Consider the following 27407-nt stretch of genomic DNA (forward strand, 5'->3'; position numbering starts at 1 on the left):
GTTAGATTTACCTGGTACTTGGATTAAATTAGGGTTAGATTTACCTGGTACTTGGATTAAGGTTAGGTTAGATTTACCTCAACTTGGATTAATATAATAGGGTCAGGGTTCCCTGCCACTTGGATTAAGGTTAGGTTAGATTTACCTGGGACTTGGATTAAGGTTATAATTAGATTTACCTGGTACTTGGATTAAGGTTAGGTTAGATTTACCTGGTACTTGGATTAAATTAGGGTTAGATTTACCTGGTACTTGGATTAAGGTTAGGGTCAGGGTTCCCTGCAACTTGGATTAAGGTTAGGGTTAGATTTACCTGGTACTTGGATTAAGGTTAGGGTTAGATTTACCTGGTACTTGGATTAAGGTTAATTAGATTTACCTGGTACTTGGATTAAGGTTAGATTTACCTGGTACTAAATTAAGGTTAGGGTTAGATTTACCTGGTACTTGGATTAAGGTTAGGGTTAGATTTACAAGACTGGTACTTGGATTAATTAGGGTTAGATTTACCTGGTCCACTTGGATTAAGGTTAGGTTAGATTTACCTCAACTTGGATTATAATTAGGGTTAGATTTACCTGGTCCACTTGGATTAAGGTTAGGGTCAGATTTAACTGGTACTTGATTAAGGTTTGGGTTAGATTTACCTGGTACTTGGATTAAGGTTAGGGTTAGGGTTAGATTTACCTGGTACTTGGATTAAGGTTAGGGTTAGATTTACCTGCTACTTGGATTAAGGTTAGGGTTAGATTTACCTGGTACTTGATTAAGGTTTAGGTTAGATTTACCTGGTACTTGGATTAAGGTTAGGGTTAGGGTTAGATTTACCTGGTACTTGAACGCCGTAGACATTTGCCTCTTGGACAAAGTCTATCAGGGTGAGGATGTCAGCTACTTCAGTTGTGGCCACATTCTCTCCCTTCCACCTGTAGGGGTCAATATAACTCAACTAAATATAATATAATATATTCTCTCCCTTCCACCTGTAGGGGTCAATATAACTCAACTAAATATAATATAATATATTCTCTCCCTTCCACCTGTAGGGGTCAATATAACTCAACTAAATAAAATATAATATGTTCTCTCCCTTCCACCTGTAGGGGTCAATATAACTCAACTAAATATAATATAATATGTTCTCTCCCTTCCACCTGTAGGGGTCAATATAACTCAACTAAATATAATATAATATGTTCTCTCCCTTCCACCTGTAGGGGTCAATATAACTCAACTAAATAAAATATAATATATTCTCTCCCTTCCACCTGTAGGGGTCAATTCAACTCAACTAAATATAATATAATATATTCTCTCCCTTCCACCTCTTGGGGTCAATTCAACTCAACTAAATATAATATATTCTCTCCCTTCCACCTCTTGGGGTCAATTCAACTCAACTAAATATAATATAATATGGTCTCTCCCTTCCACCTGTAGGGGTCAATTCAACTCAACTAAATATAATATAATATGGTCTCTCCCTTCCACCTGTAGGGGTCAATTCAACTCAACTAAATAAAATATAATATATTCTCTCCCTTCCACCTCTTGGGGTCAATTCAACTCAACTAAATATAATATATTCTCTCCCTTCCACCTCTTGGGGTCAATTCAACTCAACTAAATATAATATAATATATTCTCTCCCTTCCACCTCTTGGGGTCAATTCAACTCAACTAAATATAATATAATATATTCTCTCCCTTCCACCTGTAGAGGTCAATTGAACTCAACTAAATATAAACATAATATATTCTCTCCCTTCCACCTCTTGGGGTCAATTCAACTCAACTAAATATAATATAATATATTCTCTCCCTTCCACCTGTAGGGGTCAATTGAACTCAACTAAATATAATGCCATACTGTAGGTCAGAATACGTACCTGAATGTATCTCAGACATCATGATCCTGAAAGTAAATAAACAGTCCTGGCTATCTTCAGCAGGTCATCCACTGTTAAAGTAAAGATCTCCTTTCTGAAACACGTCTCTCAGTCTCTTCTTCTCTGTCTGCTGGCTGTTAAACGTATCCAACAAAAGGAGAGATGTCATGATCAGAACATGATCAGATTCATAAGACCAACAGTCCTGTTTCTATCTTCAGAAGAACATAGTGAAACAGATTCTATACACACACACACACACATCATGATCAGAACATAGTGACACACACACACATACACACAGACACAGACACATCATGATCAGAACATAGTGAAACAGACACACACACACACACACATAACAGACATGATCACATAGTAATGTATAACAGAACAGTCCTGTCAGAACCTTAGGAAACAGATTCTATAACGAACACCCAAACATGAATAGCATAATGTCCATTGAGATGTGTGTGATTTTCAGATTCATTATTGTACACCAGAATGTGTCCATCAGTAACCTCCCTGGTTAAATAAAGGCGATCAGAACATATACTAACACACCTATGAAAGAGCATCTCACCTTTAGAGCTTCTACAACAGTCCGGTAGAGTCATCTGATTGGAACATCTCTCTCTGTGTCGTATTTAATCAGAGTATAAGGAAACAGCTTCTATAAGAGACAGGAGAGACATCATGATCAGAACATAGTGAAACAGATTCTATAACAGAGACATCATGATCAGAACATAGTGAAACAGATTCTATAACAGAGACATCATGATCAGAACATAGTGAAACAGATTCTATAAGAGACAGGAGAGACATCATGATCAGAACATAGTGAAACAGATTCTATAACAGAGACAGGAGAGACATCATGATCAGAACATAGTGAAACAGATTCTATAAGAGAGACAGGAGAGACATCATGATCAGAACATAGTGAAACAGATTCTATAAGAGACAGGAGAGACATCATGATCAGAACATAGTGAAACAGATTCTATAACAGAGACATCATGATCAGAACATAGTGAAACAGATTCTATAAGAGAGACAGGAGAGACATCATGATCAGAACATAGTGAAACAGATTCTATAACAGAGACATCATGATCAGAACATAGTGAAACAGATTCTATAACAGAGACATCATGATCAGAACATAGTGAAACAGATTCTATAAGAGACAGGAGAGACATCATGATCAGAACATAGTGAAACAGATTCTATAACAGAGACAGGAGAGACATCATGATCAGAACATAGTGAAACAGATTCTATAAGAGAGACAGGAGAGACATCATGATCAGAACATAGTGAAACAGATTCTATAAGAGACAGGAGAGACATCATGATCAGAACATAGTGAAACAGATTCTATAAGAGACAGGAGAGACATCATGATCAGAACATAGTGAAACAGATTCTATAACAGAGACATCATGATCAGAACATAGTGAAACAGATTCTATAAGAGAGACAGGAGAGACATCATGATCAGAACATAGTGAAACAGATTCTATAACAGAGACAGGAGAGACATCACTGTGATAAAAACACAGCATTTCAGTTGATGTTCGGATCCCAACCCTGGTAAAATGTCCAATGTAAGAAGTACAAGCTTTACCAATTTAATACAAATATAAGTATCTAGCTATGTTAAGATAAATGTACTAACTGTGAGTCTGGATAAGAACGTCTTCTAAATTATTCAAATGGCATTTACATGTAGAGGAAAGCATGATATCTCAGTAGAGTTGGAGTCAATTCCATTTCAATTCAGTAACTGAAATTAAATGGAATTGTCCCCAACCATGGTTCTTTAGGAGTCAGATCTTCAGGCCCCTTAGTCATAAAGTGTCTCAGAGTAGGAGTACTGATCTAGGGATCCAGATTTGCCTTTTAGATCATAATGAATAAGGTTTCATGAACAGGGGGGGGGACATTATGAATCCGGGCCCAGGAGACAGGGCTGTTCAGGAGTCAGTCCTTACCCGGTGTAGGTAGTGAGACATGAATCCGGGCCCAGGAGACAGGGCTGTTCAGGAGACAGGGCTGTTCAGGAGTCAGTCCTTACCCGGTGTAGGTAGTGAGACATTATGAATCCGGGCCCAGGAGACAGGGCTGTTCAGGAGTCAGTCCTTACCTGGTGTAGGAGACATAGAACATGAGACATTAGGAGTGAATAGTGAGACATTATGAATCGGGCCCAGGAGACAGGGCTGTTCAGGAGTCAGTCCTTACCTGGTGTAGGTAGTGAGACATTATGAATCCGGGCCCAGGAGACAGGGCTGTTCCAGAGTCAGTCCTTACCCGGTGCAGGTAGTTGACTCGTCCGATAGCTCCTATCTTCCCGGTGTAGTTGATCAATCCCACATTGCCCTCCGTTGAAGCATAAAACTCCCTCACGTAGATGCTCCCAAAGCGGTTGAGGAATTCCTTCCATATCTCTGCTCTCACACCGTTACCAATGGCCAGCCTGACTTTGTGCTCTCTGTCGTTGTCTCTCTGGAACGTTGGGAGAAAACACAAACATTCATCTTTTCAACGTTTTTATTTTGGTTGTATGTCAATCGTGTTATTGTGAAGTCAAAGACGAATGCACACATTTGGTGAACAATAATGATTTTCTAATTCAAATTCTCATTTGAACAGTCATATAGTGTATTACCATTAGAGACAGGAGTCTGCACAGTCATAGAGACAGGAGTCTGCACAGTCATAGAGACAGGAGTCTGTACAGTCATATAGTGTATTACCATTAAAGACAGTCATAGAGACAGGAGTCTGTTCAGTCATAGAGACAGGAGTCTGTTCAGTCATAGAGACAGGAGTCTGTACAGTCATATAGTGTATTACCATTAGAGACAGTCAAAGAGACAGGAGTCTGTACAGTCATAGAGACAGGAGTCAGTTCGTTCATAGAGACAGGAGTCTGTTCAGTCATAGAGACAGGAGTCTGTACAGTCATATAGTGTATTACCATTAGAGACAGTCAAAGAGACAGGAGTCTGTACAGTCATAGAGACAGGAGTCAGTTCGTTCATAGAGACAGGAGTCTGTACAGTCATAGAGACAGGAGTCTGTAGAGTCATATAGTTTAATACCATTAGAGACAGGAGTCTGTACAGTCATAGAGACAGGAGTCTGTTCAGTCATATAGTGTATTACCATTAGAGACAGGAGTCTGTACAGTCATATAGTGTATTACCATTAGAGACAGTCATAGAGACAGGAGTCTGTTCAGTCATATAGTGTAGTACTGATCATAGAGACAGGAGTCTGTACAGTCATAGAGATTAGGAGTCTGTTCAGTCATAGAGACAGGAGTCTGTTCAGTCATAGAGACAGGAGTCTGTAAAGTCATATAGTGTATTACCATTAGAGACAGGAGTCTGTACAGTCATAGAGACAGGAGTCTGTTCAGTCATAGAGACAGGAGTCTGTACAGTCATATAGTGTATTACCATTAGAGACAGTCATAGAGACAGGAGTCTGTACAGTCATATAGTGTATTACCATTAGAGACAGTCATAGAGACAGGAGTCTGTACAGTCATAGAGACAGGAGTCTGTACAGTCATAGAGACAGGAGTCTGTACAGTCATATAGTGTATTACCAATAGAGACAGTCATAGAGACAGGAGTCTGTACAGTCATAGAGACAGGAGTCTGTACAGTCATATAGTGTATTACCATTAGAGACAGTCATAGAGACAGGAGTCTGTACAGTCATAGAGACAGGAGTCTGTACAGTCATATAGTGTATTACCATTAGAGACAGTCATAGAGACAGGAGTCTGTACAGTCATATAGTGTATTACCATTAGAGACAGTCATAGAGACAGGAGTCTGTACAGTCATAGAGACAGGAGTCTGTTCAGTCATAGAGACAGGAGTCTGTACAGTCATATAGTGTATTACCATTAGAGACAGGAGTCTGTACAGTCATATAGTGTATTACCATTAGAGACAGGAGTCTGTACAGTCATAGAGACAGGAGTCTGTTCAGTCATAGAGACAGGAGTCTGTACAGTCATATAGTGTATTACCATTAGAGACAGGAGTCTGTACAGTCATAGAGACAGGAGTCTGTTCAGTCATAGAGACAGGAGTCTGTTCAGTCATAGAGACAGGAGTCTGTAAAGTCATATAGTGTATTACCATTAGAGACAGGAGTCTGTACAGTCATATAGTGTATTACCATTAGAGACAGGAGTCTGTACAGTCATATAGTGTATTACCATTAGAGACAGGAGTCTGTACAGTCATAGAGACAGGAGTCTGTTCAGTCATAGAGACAGGAGTCTGTACAGTCATATAGTGTATTACCATTAGAGACAGGAGTCTGTTCAGTCATAGAGACAGGAGTCTGTAAAGTCATATAGTGTATTACCATTAGAGACAGGAGTCTGTACAGTCATAGAGACAGGAGTCTGTTCAGTCATATAGTGTATTACCATTAGAGACAGGAGTCTGTTCAGTCATAGAGACAGGAGTCTGTACAGTCATAGAGACAGGAGTCTGTTCAGTCATATAGTGTATTACCATTAGAGACAGGAGTCTGTACAGTCATAGAGACAGGAGTCTGTACAGTCATAGAGACAGGAGTCTGTACAGTCATATAGTGTATTACCATTAGAGACAGGAGTCTGTACAGTCATAGAGACAGGAGTCTGTACAGTCATAGAGTGAAAAGAAAACTAACATCGTAAGTTAACATTATATTAGGTTCTATAACATTCTAACCTAACATTCTATTACATTCTAACCTAACGTTCTATTACATTCTAACCTAACATTCTATAACATTCTAACCTAACATTCTATTACATTCTAACCTAACATTCTATAACTTTCTAACCTAACATTCTAACCTAACATTCTATTACATTCTAACCTAACATTCTATAACATTCTAACCTAACATTCTAACCTAATGTTCTATAACATTCTAAGCTAACATTCTATTACATTCTAACCTAATGTTCTATTACATTCTAACCTAACATTCTATTACATTCTAACCTAATGTTCTATTACATTCTAACCTAACATTCTAACCTAACATTCTATAACATTCTAACCTAACATTCTATTACATTCTAACGTAACATTCTATAACATTCTAACCTAACATTCTAACCTAACATTCTATTACATTCTAACCTAACATTCTATAACATTCTAACCTAACATTCTAACCTAACGTTCTATTACATTCTATCCTAACGTTCTATAACATTCTAACCTAACATTCTAACCTAACGTTCTATAACATTCTAACCTAACATTCTAACCTAACGTTCTATTACATTCTAACCTAACATTCTAAGCTAACATTCTATTACATTCTAACCTAACGTTCTATTACATTCTATCCTAACGTTCTATAACAATCTAACCTAACGTTCTATTACATTCTAACCTAACATTCTAACCTAACGTTCTATTACATTCTATCCTAACGTGCTATAACATTCTGTACAGTCATAGAGACAGGAGTCTGTTCAGTCATATAGTGTATTACCATTAGAGACAGGAGTCTGTACAGTCATAGAGACAGGAGTCTGTTCAGTCATAGAGACAGGAGTCTGTACAGTCATAGAGACAGGAGTCTGTACAGTCATATAACATTCTAAGCTAACATTCTATTACATTCTAACCTAACGTTCTATTACATTCTATCCTAACGTTCTATAACATTCTAACCTAACGTTCTATTACATTCTAACCTAACATTCTAACCTAACGTTCTATTACATTCTATCCTAACGTTCTATAACATTCTAACCTAACGTTCTATTACATTCTAACCTAACATTCTAACCTAACGTTCTATTACATTCTATCCTAACGTTCTATAACATTCTAACCTAACATTCTAACCTAACGTTCTATAACATTCTAACCTAACATTCTAACCTAACGGTCTATTACATTCTAACCTAACATTCTAACCTAACATTCTATTACATTCTAACCTAACGTTCTATTACATTCTAACCTAACATTCTAACAGTCATAACGTTCTATACATTCTATCCTAACGTTCTATAACATTCTAACCTAACGTTCTATTACATTCTAACCTAACATTCTAACCTAACGTTCTATAACATTCTAACCTAATATTCTATTACATTCTAACCTAACATTCTATAACATTCTAACCTAACATTCTATTACATTCTAACCTAACATTCTATAACTTTCTAACCTAACATTCTAACCTAACATTCTATAACATTCTAACCTAACATTCTAACCTAACGTTCTATTACATTCTATCCTAACGTTCTATAACATTCTAACCTAACGTTCTATTACATTCTAACCTAACATTCTAACCTAACGTTCTATTACATTCTATCCTAACGTTCTATAACATTCTAACCTAACATTCTAACCTAACGTTCTATTACATTCTAACCTAACATTCTAACCTAACGTTCTATTACATTCTATCCTAACGTTCTATAACATTCTAACCTAACATTCTAACCTAACGTTCTATAACATTCTAACCTAACATTCTAACCTAACGGTCTATTACATTCTAACCTAACATTCTAACCTAACATTCTATTACATTCTATCCTAACGTTCTATAACATTCTAACCTAACATTCTAACCTAACGTTCTATAACATTCTAACCTAACATTCTAACCTAACATTCTATTACATTCTAACCTAACATTCTATTACATTCTATCCTAACGTTCTATTACATTCTATCCTAACGTTCTATTACATTCTAACCTAACGTTCTATTACATTCTATCCTAACGTTCTATTACATTCTATCCTAACGTTCTATTACATTCTTACTTAACATTATTTTGAACTATCCAATAAAAGGTTTGAAAATATGACCCGCCATACGTGATTACAATCCCCTTCCCTGACCCAGATATATCCCAGCCTTCAGCCCCTTCCCTGACCCAGATATATCCCAGCCCTCAGCCCCTTCCCTGACCCAGATATATCCCAGCCCTCAGCCCCTTCCCTGACCCAGATATATCCCAGCCTAAGCCCCTTCCCTGACCCAGATATATCCCAGCCTAAGCCCCTAACCTTCCCTGACCCAGATATATCCCAGCCTAAGCCCCTTCCCTGACCCAGATATATCCCAGCCTAAGCCCCTTCCCTGACCCAGATATATCCCAGCCTAAGCCCCTTCCCTGACCCAGATATATCCCAGCCTAAGCCCCTTCCCTGACCCAGATATATCCCAGCCCTCAGCCCCTTCCCTGACCCAGATATATCCCAGCCCTCAGCCCCTTCCCTGACCCAGATATATCCCAGCCTAAGCCCCTTCCCTGACCCAGATATATCCCAGCCTAAGCCCCTTCCCTGACCCAGATATATCCCAGCCTAAGCCCCTTCCCTGACCCAGATATATCCCAGCCTAAGCCCCTTCCCTGACCCAGATATATCCCAGCCTAAGCCCCTTCCCTGACCCAGATATATCCCAGCCTAAGCCCCTTCCCTGACCCAGATATATCCCAGCCTAAGCCCCAGCCCTCAGCCCCTTCCCTGACCCAGATATATCCCAGCCTAAGCCCCAGCCCTCAGCCCCTTCCCTGACCCAGATATATCCCAGCCTAAGCGCCAGCCCTCAGCCCCTTCCCTGACCCAGATATATCCCAGCCCTCAGCCCCAGCCCTCAGCCCCTTCCCTGACCCAGATATATCCCAGCCCTCAGCCCCAGCCCTCAGCCCCTTCCCTGACCCAGATATATCCCAGCCTAAGCCCCAGCCCTCAGCCCCTTCCCTGACCCAGATATATCCCAGCCTAAGCCCCAGCCCTCAGCCCCTTCCCTGACCCAGATATATCCCAGCCCTCAGCCCCTTCCCTGACCCAGATATATCCCAGCCTTCAGCCCCTTCCCTGACCCAGATATATCCCAGCCTAAGCCCCAGCCCTCAGCCCCTTCCCTGACCCAGATATATCCCAGCCTAAGCCCCAGCCCTCAGCCCCTTCCCTGACCCAGATATATCCCAGCCTAAGCCCCAGCCCTCAGCCCCTTCCCTGACCCAGATATATCCCAGCCTAAGCCCCAGCCCTCAGCCCCTTCCCTGACCCAGATATATCCCAGCCTAAGCCCCAGCCCTCAGCCCCTTCCCTGACCCAGATATATCCCAGCCTAAGCCCAGCCCTCAGCCCCTTCCCTGACCCAGATATATCCCAGCCTAAGCCCCAGCCCTCAGCCCCTTCCCTGACCCAGATATATCCCAGCCTAAGCCCCAGCCCTCAGCCCCTTCCCTGACCCAGATATATCCCAGCCTAAGCCCCAGCCCTCAGCCCCTTCCCTGACCCAGATATATCCCAGCCTAAGCGCCAGCCCTCAGCTCCTTCCCTGACCCAGATATATCCCAGCCTAAGCCCCAGCCCTCAGCCCTCAGCCCCTTCCCTGACCCAGATATATCCCAGCCTAAGCCCCAGCCCTCAGCCCCTTCCCTGACCCAGATATATCCCAGCCTAAGCCCCAGCCCTCAGCCCCTTCCCTGACCCAGATATATCCCAGCCTAAGCGCCAGCCCTCAGCCCCTTCCCTGACCCAGATATATCCCAGCCTAAGCGCCAGCCCTCAGCCCCTTCCCTGACCCAGATATATCCCAGCCTAAGCGCCAGCCCTCAGCCCTCAGCCCACCACTGACTGTCATTACACATGGTAGAGTCCCTAAGTAAAGGCCACTAGCTATTCTGAGAGGACCACCAGACCAGAACCACGAGGTTGTGTCCTAAATGGCAACCTATTCCCTTTATACTGTCGTCCACTACTGTTGCCCTGGTGAAACTATAGAGGGAATTGGTTGCCATTTGATATGTAGCTGTAGACCACTAGGCTGTGGGAGGGTCACATGGTGTGTCTGTACGTGGAGAGGGGTTCAGTTTCAATGGTGGGAACACAGAATGTTTACATTGCTCTCCAGGCCACGCCTTCGAGGGCCCTGAAATATGACGGCCATAAAAAGTAAGGAGACGTGGATGACGTGCAAACCAATATTTAATTTCTGAATTGGTTACAATTAGTTCAGGGTTAAGGTTAGGGGTTGGGCTAGTTGGGAGGGTCAACGGGTTTGGGTTTGGGTTAGGGGTTGGGCTAGTTGGGAGGGTCAACGGGTTTGGGTTAGGGTTAAGGTTAGGGGTTGGGCTAGTTGGGAGGGTCAACGGGTTTGGGTTAGGGTTAAGGTTAGGGGTTGGCCTAGTTGGGAGGGTCAACGGGTTTGGGTTAGGGTTAAGGTTAGGGGTTGGGCTAGTTGGGAGGGTCAACGGGTTTGGGTTAGGGTTAAGGTTAGGGGTTGGGCTAGTTGGGAGGGTCAACGGGTTTGGGTTAGGGTTAAGGTTAGGGGTTGGCCTAGTTGGGAGGGTCAACGGGTTTGGGTTAGGGTTAAGGTTAGGGGTTGGGCTAGTTGGGAGGGTCAACGGGTTTGGGTTAGGGTTAAGGTTAGGGGTTGGGCTAGTTGGGAGGGTCAACGGGTTTGGGTTAGGGTTAAGGTTAGGGGTTGGGCTAGTTGGGAGGGTCAATGGGTTTGGGTTAGGGTTAAGGTTAGGGGTTGGGCTAGTTGGGAGGGTCAACTGGTTTGGGTTAGGGTTAAGGTTAGGGGTTGGGCTAGTTGGGAGGGTCAACGGGTTTGGGTTAGGGTTAGGGGTTGGGCTAGTTGGGAGGGTCAACGGGTTTGGGTTAGGGTTAAGGTTAGGGGTTGGGCTAGTTGGGAGGGTCAACGGGATGCTGGTCAGAAGAGTCTTATAAAAGTCTCTCCACATGAATTCCTCTGAATTCTGCCTAGTCCAAAACTGTCTGCATGTAGCCTAGTCCAGAACTGTCTGCATGTAGCCTAGTCCAGAACTGTCTGCATCTACTGTAGCCTAGTCCAGAACTGTCTGCATGTAGCCTAGTCCAGAACTGTCTGCATGTAGCCTAGTCCAAAACTGTCTGCATGTAGCCTAGTCCAGAACTGTCTGCATGTAGCCTAGTCCAGAACTGTCTGCATGTAGCCTAGTCTAAAACTGTCTGCATGTAGCCTAGTCCAGAACTGTCTGCATGTAGCCTAGTCCAAAACTGTCTGCATGTAGCCTAGTCCAGAACTGTCTGCATGTAGCCTAGTCCAAAACTGTCTGCATGTAGCCTAGTCCAGAACTGTCTGCATGTAGCCTAGTCCAGAACTGTCTGCATGTAGCCTAGTCCAGAACTGTCTGCATGTAGCCTAGTCCAGAACTGTCTGCATGTAGCCTAGTCCAGAACTGTCTGCATGTAGCCTAGTCCAGAACTGTCTGCATGTAGCCTAGTCCAGAACTGTCTGCATCTACTGTAGCCTAGTCCAGAACTGTCTGCATCTACTGTAGCCTAGTCCAGAACTGTCTGCATGTACTGTAGCCTAGTCCAGAACTGTCTGCATGTACTGTAGCCTAGTCCAGAACTGTCTGCATGTAGCCTAGTCCAGAACTGTCTGCATGTAGCCTAGTCCAGAACTGTCTAGTCCAGTCCAGAACTGTCTGCATCTACTGTAGCCTAGTCCAGAACTGTCTGCATGTAGCCTAGTCCAGAACTGTCTGCATGTAGCCTAGTCCAGAACTGTCTGCATGTAGCCTAGTCCAGAACTGTCTGCATGTAGCCTAGTCCAAAACTGTCTGCATGTAGCCTAGTCCAGAACTGTCTGCATGTAGCCTAGTCCAGAACTGTCTGCATGTAGCCTAGTCCAGAACTGTCTGCATGTAGCCTAGTCCAGAACTGTCTGCATGTAGCCTAGTCTAAAACTGTCTGCATGTAGCCTAGTCCAGAACTGTCTGCATGTAGCCTAGTCCAGAACTGTCTGCATATTTTACCTCCAAAAAGAGGTAGAAACATCTACTATCATAATATCAACCTATAAATGACCTTTTCAACTCCATCAATCGTCTGGATTCAATCCAACTCAATTGAAAATATCATTTCAGAACATTTCAGGTCAGTCAGTGACATCACAGTAAGGTGACACTGGGAATCTTAATGATTCTATTTCTGACGCTACAGCTGTGGCCGGGTTGTAAAACAACCTCGCTGGAGAGATGTAGAAGTGGCTGAGAGGGTCTCGGTCTGATTGGACACACAGAGGGAGCCGTTCGCGCCACAAAGCCTGGGCATAAACCACACCTGGCTTCAAGTAGTATTTGGCATCTTTTGAATAGTTTAGATGTGCTTGATTGAACATGCCTGATGCAATGGAACCATGTCCAACAAGTCCAAACCCCGCCCATCAGCCTTTCCAGGAAGGCTCAGTCAGAAAACACTGTTCAAAGAATTTGAACATTTCAAATAGTATTTGAACATGCAGAAAAAGCTCTCTGTGACACTCTGCCTCGGATGTAACTTAACTTCATCTGTCTGAATACTGGGAAGAAGATCACTTGACTTGAACAATCTAGATTCCACTATTCTGTTAACGCCAGTCTGTAACACTAGTCTGTAACACTAGTCTGTAAACCAGTCTGTAACACTATTCTGTAACACTAGTCTGTAACACTATTCTGTCAACGCCAGTCTGTAACACTAGTCTGTAACACTAGTCTGTAACACTAGTCTGTAACGCCAGTCTGTAACACTAGTCTGTAACACTAGTCTGTAACACTAGTCTGTAACACTAGTCTGTAACACTAGTCTGTAACACTAGTCTGTAACAGTCTGTAACACTAGTCTGTAACACTAGTCTGTAACACTAGTCTGTAACACTAGTCTGTAACACTAGTCTGTAACACTAGTCTGTAACACTAGTCTGTAACACTAGTCTGTAACACTAGTCTGTAACACTAGTCTGTAACACCAGTCTGTAACACCAGTCTGTAACACTAGTCTGTAACACTAGTCTGTAACACCAGTCTGTAACACCAGTCTGTAACACTAGTCTGTAACACTAGTCTGTAACACTAGTCTGTAACACTAGTCTGTAACACTAGTCTGTAACACTAGTGGGGTTTGATTCCAGCATGGCCCCACATTGAAAACACCAGTGATGTGGGAATTGATTGCAGCATGGCCCCGGCATGGGTTCCTCATGGCCCCGGCATGGGTTCCTCATGGCCCCGGCATGATTCCTGCATGCTGCCCAGTGGCCTACCATCATGTTGTTACTATTAGTGTGTACTCTACAGTCCTGGGTCAAAAATATAATGTCAAGTACGTTCAAATCCTTGTCTGAAACATGGCTGAAAACATGCCTGGTCAGTCATTTACCCTAAACCAGAGGTAAGCCTTTTCTGAGCCAGAAAGAGTCCATACCTCCTGCTTATGTGGCATGAGACAGCTTGCTGTACAAATAAACCCCCTGGACAGGATGCTAGAAACCATAGCAACTACGATGTCATAAACCCCCTGGACAGGATACTAGAAACCATAGCAACTACGATGTCATAAACCCCCTGGACAGGATGCTAGAAACCATAGCAACTACGATGTCATAAACCCCCTGGACAGGATGCTAGAAACCATAGCAACTACGATGTCATAAACCCCATGGACAGGATGCTAGAAACCATAGCAACTACGATGTCAACCCCATGGAAACCCCAACTGGTCACCCCCTGGATGCTAGAAACCATAGCAACTACGATGTAAACCCCCTGGACAGGATGCTAGAAACATAAACCCCCTGGACAGGATGCTAGAAACCATAGCAACTACGATGTCATAAACCCCCTGGACAGGATGCTAGAAACCATAGCAACTACGATGTCATAAACCCCCTGGACAGGATGCTAGAAACCATAGCAACTACGATGTCATTACTATGTCATAAACCCCCTGGACACGATGCTAGAAACCATAGCAACTACTATGTCATTACTATGTCATAAACCCCCTGGACAGGATGCTCGAAACCATAGCAACTACGATGTCATAAACCCCCTGGACAGGATGCTAGAAACCATGGACCCCCTGGACAGGATGCTAGAAACCATAGCAACTACGATGTCATAGCAGGATGCTAGAAACCATAGCAACTACGATGTCATAAACCCCCTGGACAGGATGCTCGAAACCATAGCAACTACGATGTCATAAACCCCCTGGACAGGATGCTAGAAACCATAGCAACTACGATGTCATTACTATGTCATAAACCCCCTGGACACGATGCTAGAAACCATAGCAACTACGATGTCATAAACCCCCTGGACAGGATGCTAGAAACCATAGCAACTACGATGTCATAAACCCCCTGGACAGGATGCTGAAACCATAGCAACTACGATGTCATAAACCCCCTGGACAGGATGCTAGAAACCATAGCAACTACGATGTCATAAACCCCCTGGACAGGATGCTAGAAACCATAGCAACTACTATGTCATTACTATGTCATAAACCCCCTGGACAGGATGCGAAAACCATAGCAACTACTATGTAATAACAATGTCATAAACCCCCTGGACAGGATGTGAAAACCATAGCAACTACTATGTCATTACTATGTCATAAACCCCCTGGACACGATGCTAGAAACCATAGCAACTACTATGTCATTACTATGTCATAAACCCCCTGGACAGGATGTGAAAACCATAGCAACTACTATGTCATTACTATGTCATAAACCCCTGGAAGGATTCTAAAACCATAGCAACTACTATGTCATTACTATGTCATAAACCCCCTGGACAGGATGCGAAAACCATAGCAACTACTATGTAATTACTATGTCATAAACCCCCTGGAAAGGATTCTAGAACCCATAGCAACTACTATGTCATTACTATGTCATAAACCCCCTGGAAAGGATGCTAGAAACCATAGCAACTACTATGTCATTACTATGTCATAAACCCCCTGGACAGGATGCGAAAACCATAGCAACTACTATGTCATTACTATGTCATAAACCCCCTGGACAGGATGCGAAAACCATAGCAACTACTATGTCATAAACCCCCTGGACAGGATGCGAAAACCATAGCAGCTACTATGTCATTACTATGTCATAAACCCCCTGGACAGGATGCGAAAACCATTGCAACTACTATGTCATTACTATGTCATAAACCCCCTGGACAGGATCCGAAAACCATAGCAACTACTATGTCATAAAACCCCTGGACAGGATGCTAGAAACCATAGCAACTACTATGTCATAAACCCTCTGGACAGGATGCTAGAGACCATAACAACTACTATGTCATTACTATGTCATACACCCCCTGGACAGGATTCTAGAAACCATAGCAACTACTATGTAATAACAATGAATGACAAAATGAAGGTGACCTTGTATAAAGCTTCAGCTGAGGTTGCTTACCTTGGGTGTGTTACAGAGGTAGCGTAACACCTCTCCTATGTACTGGATCACCGTAACGTTGTACTTCCTGCAATCATCCCAGAACTGAGAGGCTGAGAACTTCCTCCTCAGAATGATGGTGGAGCCTGGGATGGACAGATAGAAGAGATGAGAGAGGAACAATGAAAATATCAGTTTTAAGAACATGCAGGTGATATCGCTATCATTATCAACCAATGGCAGACCTGAAATGCTGACAAAACTGTTATGCTAAGTCAGCAGTGTGCATCATCATCATCATCATCATCAAAAAAACCCTAACACCCAGGATCAGGAACAGGAACGAGCAGGACAGTGCTCTTATAAATGACCTTGTAATGGCCGTGAGAGCAGAAAAGTTGCCACATATGCTGTGAACCGGTTGTATTCACTTCAGTACTAAATGTCCCTTAATTATGCTGTGAACCGGTTGTATTCACTTCAGTACTAAATGTCCCTTAAATATGCACCCATTAGAGGAACAAGTGCCCTTTTTTTGTGGACAAAAGAAAGTACTAAAGCTGGTACTGCATGTGCATCATAATCAGCTTGGAGTATTTCCTAACCACGTGACCTGACCGGGACATTTCAAATAAAATGTTATTGGTCACATGCACATCTTCAGCAGATGTCATGGCGGGTGTAGTGAAATGCTTGTGTTCCAAGCTCCAACAGTGCAGTAACATCTAACAATACAAACACATCTAAAAGTAAAAGAATGGAATTAAGAACTATATCAATAATAGGACGAGCAACGTCGGAGTCCTGAGTTTATATACAGTAAGGTTGGACACAGCTTCTCAAGGAGTTTTCTTTCTTTTTTACTATTTTCTACATTGTAGAATAATAGTGAAGACATCAAAACTATGAAATAACACATATTTAATCATGTACTAAACAAAAAAAAGTGTTAAACAATCTATAGCCACCCTTTGCCTTGGTGACAGTTTGCACACACTTGGCATTCTCTCAACCAGCTTCATGAAGTAGTCACCTGGAATGCATTTCAATTAACAGGTGAGCCTTGTTAAAAGTTAACTTGTGGAATTTCTTTCCTTCTTAATGTGTTTGAGCCAATCAGTTGTGTTGTGGGGGGTGGTAATACAGAAGATAGCCCTATTTGGTAAAAGACCAAGTCCATATTATGGCAAGAACAGCTCAAATAAGCAAAGAGAAATGACAGTTCATCATTACTTTAAGACATGAAAGTCAGTCAATGAGGAACATTTGAAAGTTTCTTCAAGTGCCCAGTGTTCCATTACTAAAGTGCGTGGAAGAGTAACCGGTTGATAGCCAGCTAGTGACAGTGACTAAAGTCCAGAGTAGGGTACTGGGTACGAGCCAGATAGTGGTGACTATTTAACAGTCTGATGGTCTTGAAATAGAAGCTGTTTTTCAGTCTCTCGAGCTCAGCGTTGATGCTCCTGTACTGACCTGCCCTTCTGGATGGTAGTGAAGTGAACCGGCCGTGGCTCTGGGGGCCAAAACAAATTTCTTCAGCCTCCTGAGGTTGGAGAGGTGTTGTTGCACCTTCTTCACCACACTGTCTGTGTGGGTGGACAAGTTCAGATTGTCTGTGATGTGTAAAACTTGAATCTTTTCACCTTCTCCAGTCTGCCGTCTCATTTGACAGTCTAGTCGTTTAGCATCAAACATTATTTCCCAGAACAATTACAATCAACTCCTGGGCAACCTGCAGGTCCCATTTATACATTACACCATAACTAGAGCCTGGTTTAAAATCTGTCCTGGTCATGTTAAGTGGTGAGGGAAAACTCTGGACCCTAAACATAGTCTCTAACTAGAGCCAGGAGCTTTTCCTGGTCATGTTAAGTGGTGAGGGGGAAAATCTGGGCTGGCTTTAAACCAACCCTGACATTCCAGAACCATAGTTCTCTCAGACAAGGTAAAAGAGTCTGTTTTGTTTTCGCTACAGGATTAAATATCCCTTCAATTAGTACCTCTGCTCTGAGGTCAAACAGAGGACTCAAATGAACTATAGCCCACTTGGAGAACTCAGGAAAACAGTCTCGCTAAGGGAGTTGGTATCTCAGATGGCACCCTATTCCCTACATAGTGCATGGGCCTTGGTCAAAAGTAGTGCACTATAAAGGGAAAAGGGTGCCAGTTGGGGCGGAGGAGAACAGGAAGAAGGGACAGACTAACCTATTTGCTGTTTAGTTTTCTTCCACCCAGTGGCTTTGGCTGTGTTCAGACCACCAGGTTTACGTTCACAAAGAACTCTTTCATTTGATTTCCCATTGGGGGGAGGAGGGGAGGAAATGGATAAGTAAAGGCTTCAACTAGAAAGGCCAAGCCACATTATTACCCCCTACCTACTATCTCAATATTAACCCTACCTACCTACTACCTCAATATTACCCCCTACCTACCTACTACCTCAATATTAACCCTACCTACCTACTACCTCAATATTAACCCTACCTACCTACTACCTCAATATTAACCCCTACCTACCTACTACCTCAATATTACCCCTACCTACCTACTACCTCAATATTACCCCCTACCTACCTACTACCTCAATATTACCCCCTACCTACCTACTACCTCAATATTAACCCCCTACCTACCTACTACCTCAATATTACCCCCTACCCACCTACTACCTCAATATTACCCCCTACCTACCTACTACCTCAATATTACCCCCTACCTACCTACTACCTCAATATTAACCCTACCTACCTACTACCTCAATATTACCCCCTACCTACCTACTACCTCAATATTAACCCTACCTACCTACTACCTCAATATTAACCCCCTACCTACCTACTACCTCAATATTAACCCTACCTACCTACTACCTCAATATTAACCCCCTACCTACCTACTACCTCAATATTAACCCTACCTACCTACTACCTCAATATTACCCCTACCTACCTACTACCTCAATATTAACCCCCTACCCACCTACTACCTCAATATTAACCACCTACCCACCTACTACCTCAATATTACCCCCTACCCACCTACAACCTCAATATTACCCCATACCCACCAACTACCTCAATATTACCCCCTACCTACCTACTACCTCAATATTACCCCATACCCACCTACTACCTCAATATTAACCCTACCCACCTACCACCCCAATATTTAACCCCTACCCACCTACTACCTCAATATTATCCCTACCCACCTACTACCCCAATATTAACCCTACCCACCTACTACCTCAATATTACCCCCTACCTACCTACTACCTCAATATCAACCCTACCTACCTACTACCTCAATATCAACCCTACCTACCTACTACCCCAATATTAACCCTACCCACCTACTACCTCAATATTAACCCTACCCACCTACTACCCCAATATTTAACCCCTACCCACCTACTACCTCGTACAATACAATATCACGTGTGTATCAAGAATGCTCCACCACCCAGCCAACTTGACACAACTGTGGCAAGCATTGGAGTCAACATGCTTTCGGGGTGCAACTCAATATTAGGAAGGTGTTCTTAATATTTTGTTCACTCTGTGTAAACTCACCTGTCTCGACAGATCTTATATACACTCACCTGTCTCTATGGATCCTATATAAACTCACCTGTCTCTGTGGATCCTATATAAACTCACCTGTCTCTATGGATCCTATATAAACTCACCTGTCTCTGTGGATCCTATATAAACTCACCTGTCTCTATGGATCCTATATAAACTCACCTGTCTCTATTGATCCTATATAAACTCACCTGTCTCTGTGGATCCTATATAAACTCATCTGTCTCTATGGATCCTTATAAACTCACCTGTCTCTATTGATCCTTATAAACTCACCTGTCTCTATGGATCCTATATAAACCCACCTGTCTCTATTGATCCTATATAAACTCACCTGTCTCTATGGATCCTTATAAACTCACCTATCTCTGTGGATCCTATATAAACTCACCTGTCTCTATGGATCCTATATAAACTCACCTGTCTCTATGGATCCTATATAAACTCACCTGTCTCTATTGATCCTATATAAACTCACCTGTCTCTGTGGATCCTATATAAACTCACCTGTCTCTATGGATCCTTATAAACTCACCTGTCTCTATGGATCCTTATAAACTCACCTGTCTCTATGGATCCTATATAAACTCACCTGTCTCTATGGATCCTATATAAACTCACCTGTCTCTGTGGATCCTATATAAACTCACCTGTCTCTATGGATCCTTATAAACTCACCTGTCTCTATTGATCCTTATAAACTCACCTGTCTCTATGGATCCTTATAAACTCACCTGTCTCTGTGGATCCTATATAAACTCACCTGTCTCTATGGATCCTATATAAACTCACCTGTCTCTATGGATCCTATATAAACTCACCTGTCTCTATGGATCCTTATAAACTCACCTGTCTCTATTGATCCTTATAAACTCACCTGTCTCTATGGATCCTATATAAACCCACCTGTCTCTATTGATCCTATATAAACTCACCTGTCTCTATGGATCCTTATAAACTCACCTGTCTCTATGGATCCTTATAAACTCACCTGTCTCTATGGATCCTTATAAACTCACCTGTCTCTGTGGATCCTATATAAACTCACCTGTCTCTATGGATCCTATATAAACCCACCTGTCTCTATTGATCCTATATAAACTCACCTGTCTCTATTGATCCTTATAAACTCACCTGTCTCTATGGATCCTATATAAACTCACCTGTCTCTATGGATCCTATATAAACTCACCTGTCTCTATGGATCCTTATAAACTCACCTGTCTCTATGGATCCTATATAAACTCACCTGTCTCTATGGATCCTATATAAACTCACCTGTCTCTATGGATCCTATATAAACTCACCTGTCTCTATGGATCCTATATAAACTCACCTGTCTCTATGGATCCTATATAAACTCACCTGTCTCTATGGATCCTATATAAACTCACCTGTCTCTATGGATCCTATATAAACTCACCTGTCTCTATGGATCCTTATAAACTCACCTGTCTCTATGGATCCTTATAAACTCACCTGTCTCTGTGGATCCTATATAAACTCACCTGTCTCTATGGATCCTATATAAACTCACCTGTCTCTATGGATCCTTATAAACTCACCTGTCTCTATGGATCCTATATAAACTCACCTGTCTCTATGGATCCTTATAAACTCACCTGTCTCTATGGATCCTATATAAACCCACCTGTCTCTATGGATCCTTATAAACTCACCTGTCTCTATGGATCCTATATAAACCCACCTGTCTCTATGGATCCTATATAAACTCACCTGTCTCTATGGATCCTATATAAACCCACCTGTCTCTATTGATCCTATATAAACTCACCTGTCTCTATTGATCCTTATAAACTCACCTGTCTCTATGGATCCTATATAAACTCACCTGTCTCTATGGATCCTATATAAACCCACCTGTCTCTATTGATCCTATATAAACTCACCTGTCTCTATGGATCCTTATAAACTCACCTGTCTCTATGGATCCTATATAAACCCACCTGTCTCTATGGATCCTTATAAACTCACCTGTCTCTATGGATCCTATATAAACCCACCTGTCTCTATGGATCCTATATAAACTCACCTGTCTCTATGGATCCTTATAAACTCACCTGTCTCTATGGATCCTATATAAACTCACCTGTCTCTATGGATCCTTATAAACTCACCTGTCTCTATGGATCCTATATAAACTCACCTGTCTCTATGGATCCTATATAAACCCACCTGTCTCTATTGATCCTATATAAACTCACCTGTCTCTATGGATCCTTATAAACTCACCTGTCTCTATTGATCCTTATAAACTCACCTGTCTCTATGGATCCTTATAAACTCACCTGTCTCTGTGGATCCTATATAAACTCACCTGTCTCGATGGATCCTATATAAACTCACCTGTCTCTATGGATCCTATATAAACTCACCTGTCTCTATTGATCCTATATAAACTCACCCGTCTCTGTGGATCCTATATAAACTCACCTGTCTCTATGGATCCTTATAAACTCACCTGTCTCTGTGGATCCTATATAAACTCACCTGTCTCTATGGATCCTATATAAACTCACCTGTCTCTATGGATCTTATATAAACTCACCTGTCTCTATGGATCCTATATAAACTCACCTGTCTCTATTGATCCTATATAAACTCACCTGTCTCTGTGGATCCTATATAAACTCACCTGTCTCTATGGATCCTATATAAAGTCACCTGTCTCTATGGATCCTATATAAACTCACCTGTCTCTGTGGATCCTATATAAACTCACCTGTCTCTATGGATCCTTATAAACTCACCTGTCTCTATTGATCCTTATAAACTCACCTGTCTCTATTGATCCTATATAAACTCACCTGTCTCTATGGATCCTTATAAACTCACCTGTCTCTGTGGATCCTATATAAACTCACCTGTCTCAATGGATCCTATATAAACTCACCTGTCTCTATGGATCCTATATAAACTCCCCTGTCTCTGTGGATCCTATATAAACTCACCTGTCTCTATGGATCCTATATAAACTCACCTGTCTCTATAGATCCTATATAAACTCACCTGTCTCTATGGATCCTTATAAACTCACCTGTCTCTATTGATCCTTATAAACTCACCTGTCTCTGTGGATCCTATATAAAGTCACCTGTCTCTATGGATCCTATATAAACTCACCTGTCTCTGTGGATCCTATATAAACTCACCTGTCTCTATGGAACCTTATAAACTCACCTGTCTCTTTGGATCCTATATAAACTCACCTGTCTCTGTGGATCCTTATAAACTCACCTGTCTCTATTGATCCTATATAAACTCACCTGTCTCTGTGGATCCTATATAAACTCACCTGTCTCTATGGATCCTATATAAACTCACCTGTCTCTATGGATCCTATATAAACTCACCTGTCTCTATGGATCCTTATAAACTCACCTGTCTCTATGGATCCTATATAAACTCACCTGTCTCTGTGGATCCTATATAAAGTCACCTGTCTCTGTGGATCCTATATAAAGTCACCTGTCTCTGTGGATCCTATATAAACTCACCTGTCTCTGTGGATCCTATATAAAGTCACCTGTCTCGATGGATCCTATATAAACTCACCTGTCTCTGTGGATCCTATATAAACTCACCTGTCTCTGTGGATCCTATATAAACTCACCTGTCTCTGTGGATCCTATATAAAGTCACCTGTCTCTATGGATCTTATATAAACTCACCTGTCTCTATGGATCCTATATAAACTCACCTGTCTCTGTGGATCCTATATAAAGTCACCTGTCTCTATGGATCTTATATAAACTCACCTGTCTCGATGGATCCTATATAAACTCACCTGTCTCTATGGATCTTATATAAACTCACCTGTCTCTATGGATCCTATATAAACTCACCTGTCTCGATGGATCCTATGAAGCCGATGACGAAGCCGGCGGTGTGGTAGAGGGGCAGGTTGAGGTAGATGACATCAGCTGATGTGATACCGGTGGAGTCCAGCACGGCCAGGGCTACCAGCAGCCGGTTCTGAGTAATCACTGCTGCTTTAGGCAGACCTACAGGAGTAGCAGACAGAGGAGAGAGATGAGTTACAGCAGTAGAATGGGCCCTGGCAGAAGACAGGGTTGGGGGGTCATTTACAGTGGCTGCTTCAGGCAGAAGACAGGGGGGTCATATACAGTGGCTGCTTCAGGCAGAAGACGGGGGGGTCATATACAGTGGCTGCTTCAGGCAGAAGACAGGGGGTCATATACAGTGGCTGCTTCAGGCAGAAGACAGGGGGGTCATATACAGTGGCTGCTTCAGGCAGAAGACAGGGGGGGGTTCATATACAGTGGCTGCTTCAGGCAGAAGACGGGGGGTCATATACAGTGGCTGCTTCAGGCAGAAGACAGGGGGGGTCATATACAGTGGCTGCTTCAGGCAGAAGACAGGGGGGAGGTTCATATACAGTGGCTGCTTCAGGCAGAAGACGGGGGGTCATATACAGTGGCTGCTTCAGGCAGAAGACGATATACAGTGGCTGCTTCAGGCAGAAGACAGGGGGGAGGTCATATACAGTGGCTGCTTCAGGCAGAAGACAGGGGGGTCATATACAGTGGCTGCTTCAGGCAGAAGACAGGGGGTCATATACAGTGGCTGCTTCAGGCAGAAGACAGGGGGGGTCATATACAGTGGCTGCTTCAGGCAGAAGACAGGGGGTCATATACAGTGGCTGCTTCAGGCAGAAGACAGGGGGGTTCATATACAGTGGCTGCTTCAGGCAGAAGACAGGGGGTCATATACAGTGGCTGCTTCAGGCAGAAGACAGGGGGGGGGTCATATACAGTGGCTGCTTCAGGCAGAAGACAGGGGGGGGGTCATATACAGTGGCTGCTTCAGGCAGAAGACAGGGGGTCATATACAGTGGCTGCTTCAGGCTGAAGACAGGGGGTCATATACAGTGGCTGCTTCAGGCAGAAGACAGGGGGGTCATATACAGTGGCTGCTTCAGGCAGAAGACAGGGGGGGGTCATATACAGTGGCTGCTTCAGGCAGAAGACAGGGGGTCATATACAGTGGCTGCTTCAGGCAGAAGACAGGGGGTCATATACAGTGGCTGCTTCAGGCAGAAGACAGGGGGGTTCATATACAGTGGCTGCTTCAGGCAGAAGACAGGGGGGGGGGTCATATACAGTGGCTGCTTCAGGCAGAAGACAGGGGGGCAGAAGACAGGGGGGTCATATACAGTGGCTGCTTCAGGCAGAAGACAGGGGGGTCATATACAGTGGCTGCTTCAGGCAGAAGACGGGGGGTCATATACAGTGGCTGCTTCAGGCAGAAGACAGGGGGGTTCATATACAGTGGCTGCTTCAGGCAGAAGACAGGGGGTCATATACAGTGGCTGCTTCAGGCAGAAGACATAGTGGGGAGTCATATACAGTGGCTGCTTCAGGCAGAAGACATAGTGGGGGAGTCATATACAGTGGCTGCTTCAGGCAGAAGACAGGGTGGGGGGTCATATACAGTGGCTGCTTCAGGCAGAAGACAGGGGGGTCAGATACAGTGGCTGCTTCAGGCAGAAGACAGGGGGGGTCAGATACAGTGGCTGCTTCAGGCAGAAGACGGGGGGGGTCAGATACAGTGGCTGCTTCAGGCAGAAGACGGGGGGGGTCATATACAGTGGCTGCTTCAGGCAGAAGACAGGGGGGGGGGTTCATATACAGTGGCTGCTTCAGGCAGAAGACAGGGGGGTCATATACAGTGGCTGCTTCAGGCAGGAGACAGGGGGGGGTCATATACAGTGGCTGCTTCAGGCAGAAGACAGGGGGGGGGGTCAGATACAGTGGCTGCTTTAGGCAGAAGACAGGGGGAGGCTCATATACAGTGGCTGCTTCTGTGCCCCTCCCTCTCCCTTCCCCTCCATCCTCCCCCTCACCTGTGGTCCCAGAGGTGTAGATGTAGACAGCAGGGCTTTTGAAGGTGATGTCTGAGCGGAGGGCCTGAGGGAGAGGTGTGTCCGATGCTTCCTCCACCTGGTCAGAGAACCCCACCACGCCAGGTGTGTCACACTGTTTAGTCATCAGGTAGACACACACACCCTGCTCCCTCAGGGATGGAAGCACCTCCTCCACCGCTTCCTGCAGCTCTGAGAAAAAAACTCAATATTCAATATTTCATCAAAACTGGACTGCAGAGAAAAAAATGAAATGCTCTTTCCCCCATGTGATTGAATGATCGTTTGATTATCATTATCATTTGTGTTCCAATAGGCTATGACACACGTTTGTCTTTTTCATTCCATCAGTCTGGATGTGCATGTCTCTGATAAACTAATACCTATTGTCATAATGTAGTAATCTCAACCAGACACTTCCGCCTATGAGGAATTAGCCTCGGAATGAGTTTCTCTGCCTACTGAACCAGTGGCACTGGTCACTTACCTTCGGCTGCTATGAGCAGCTTGGCGCTGCAACAGTTGAAGCAGTGCAGCAGAGATCTAGATCTGATATTATGGTTGAGAAACGCTACGGGACATCCCAGTTTGGCCAGGGCCAGCCAGGTGAAGATGAAGGCAGGTTCGTTTCCCATAAAAAGAGCCACGGTATCCCCCGGTCGCAGCTTCGAGTGCCTCTGTAAAGCATTGGCTATTTTGTTGCTTCTTCTGTCCGTGTCCAGATACGAATAGGTTTTATTTTCAAACACGATGAACGGTCTGTCGGCATGCGCGACCGACTGCTCCAAAAATCGGTCCAAAACCAAAAATAGCGGTTTTCTTCTCTTCCGTAAAACAAGCTTCAGCAAAATACGAACCAAGTTCGCGATGTAAAATGTATCTTTCCAGAAGTAAGGGAAGAACGTTTTAAGAATTAGCGGTGTGATGGCCAAACTGGCAAAAAGGATAGAAATCAAGTACATTGTTGAGCACAACGTCGAGCTCCTATGCTTCTGGGTGAATTGTAGATTCACAGCGTACAGTATTGTCTTTGCAGGCGACGTACAGTATTGTCTTTGCAGGCGACGTACAGTATTGTCTTTGCATTAACTCTAAACATGGGTTTTTGTTCAAGTGAGGGCGTGGCATTGGTTATTTAATAGTGCAGGAGGCCCACGTTTTTCATTCTTTCTTCTGAAATCCCATATTAAACACCCTCTTTCAGCTCAAAATAGACACACAGAGCCACACACAGAGAGCCGCTTCTAGCGTTTTGGAGGCCCTACACAAGATTTGGTTGACCACCTCAGCAGAGACACTGAGCTACAAAATGGTATATCATGCACTGCATTAGATGAACAATGGCAAAGTAATTCTGCTTTGAAAGTTGATTAAACTGTAACCTCACTTTTGAGAAAATGGCCCTTGAATATTTTTGGTACCTACTGGAGAGCTCTTCTTTGTCTACACCCATTCATATCGTTAAGACCCTCTTAAGCTTTAGCTCCACCAATCTCTTTAAGGGTTGATCCGAGCTTTCTGACCTAACAAAAGCAGTCAAGCACACAAGCTAACTGGCTAACAGTTGTCGCAGTATTAAAATGGACGCTTGCAAAGTGCAGGTAGCTAACCAACCAGGTTCAATGTTAGCTAGCTAAAGTTAGGCTATAACAAGCAATGCAAATGGCTCTGAGATACGAATAATAAGATCATACGCGTAACGTCAGTTAGCTAGCTGACAGTACACTAACTTGAAATGAAAAAACTTTTTGTCAAAATTAGAAATGTG

General features: G+C 43.2%; 1 pseudogene; it reads right to left on the reverse strand.

Moving 5' to 3' along the window:
* Positions 1–26850, reverse strand: part of LOC124035475 — a 31628-nt pseudogene extending 4778 nt beyond the window's left edge.
* Positions 26851–27407: the final 557 nt, after the last annotated feature.

This window comes from Oncorhynchus gorbuscha, linkage group LG05, assembly GCF_021184085.1.
Source record: "Oncorhynchus gorbuscha isolate QuinsamMale2020 ecotype Even-year linkage group LG05, OgorEven_v1.0, whole genome shotgun sequence".
NCBI lineage: Eukaryota > Metazoa > Chordata > Actinopteri > Salmoniformes > Salmonidae > Oncorhynchus > Oncorhynchus gorbuscha.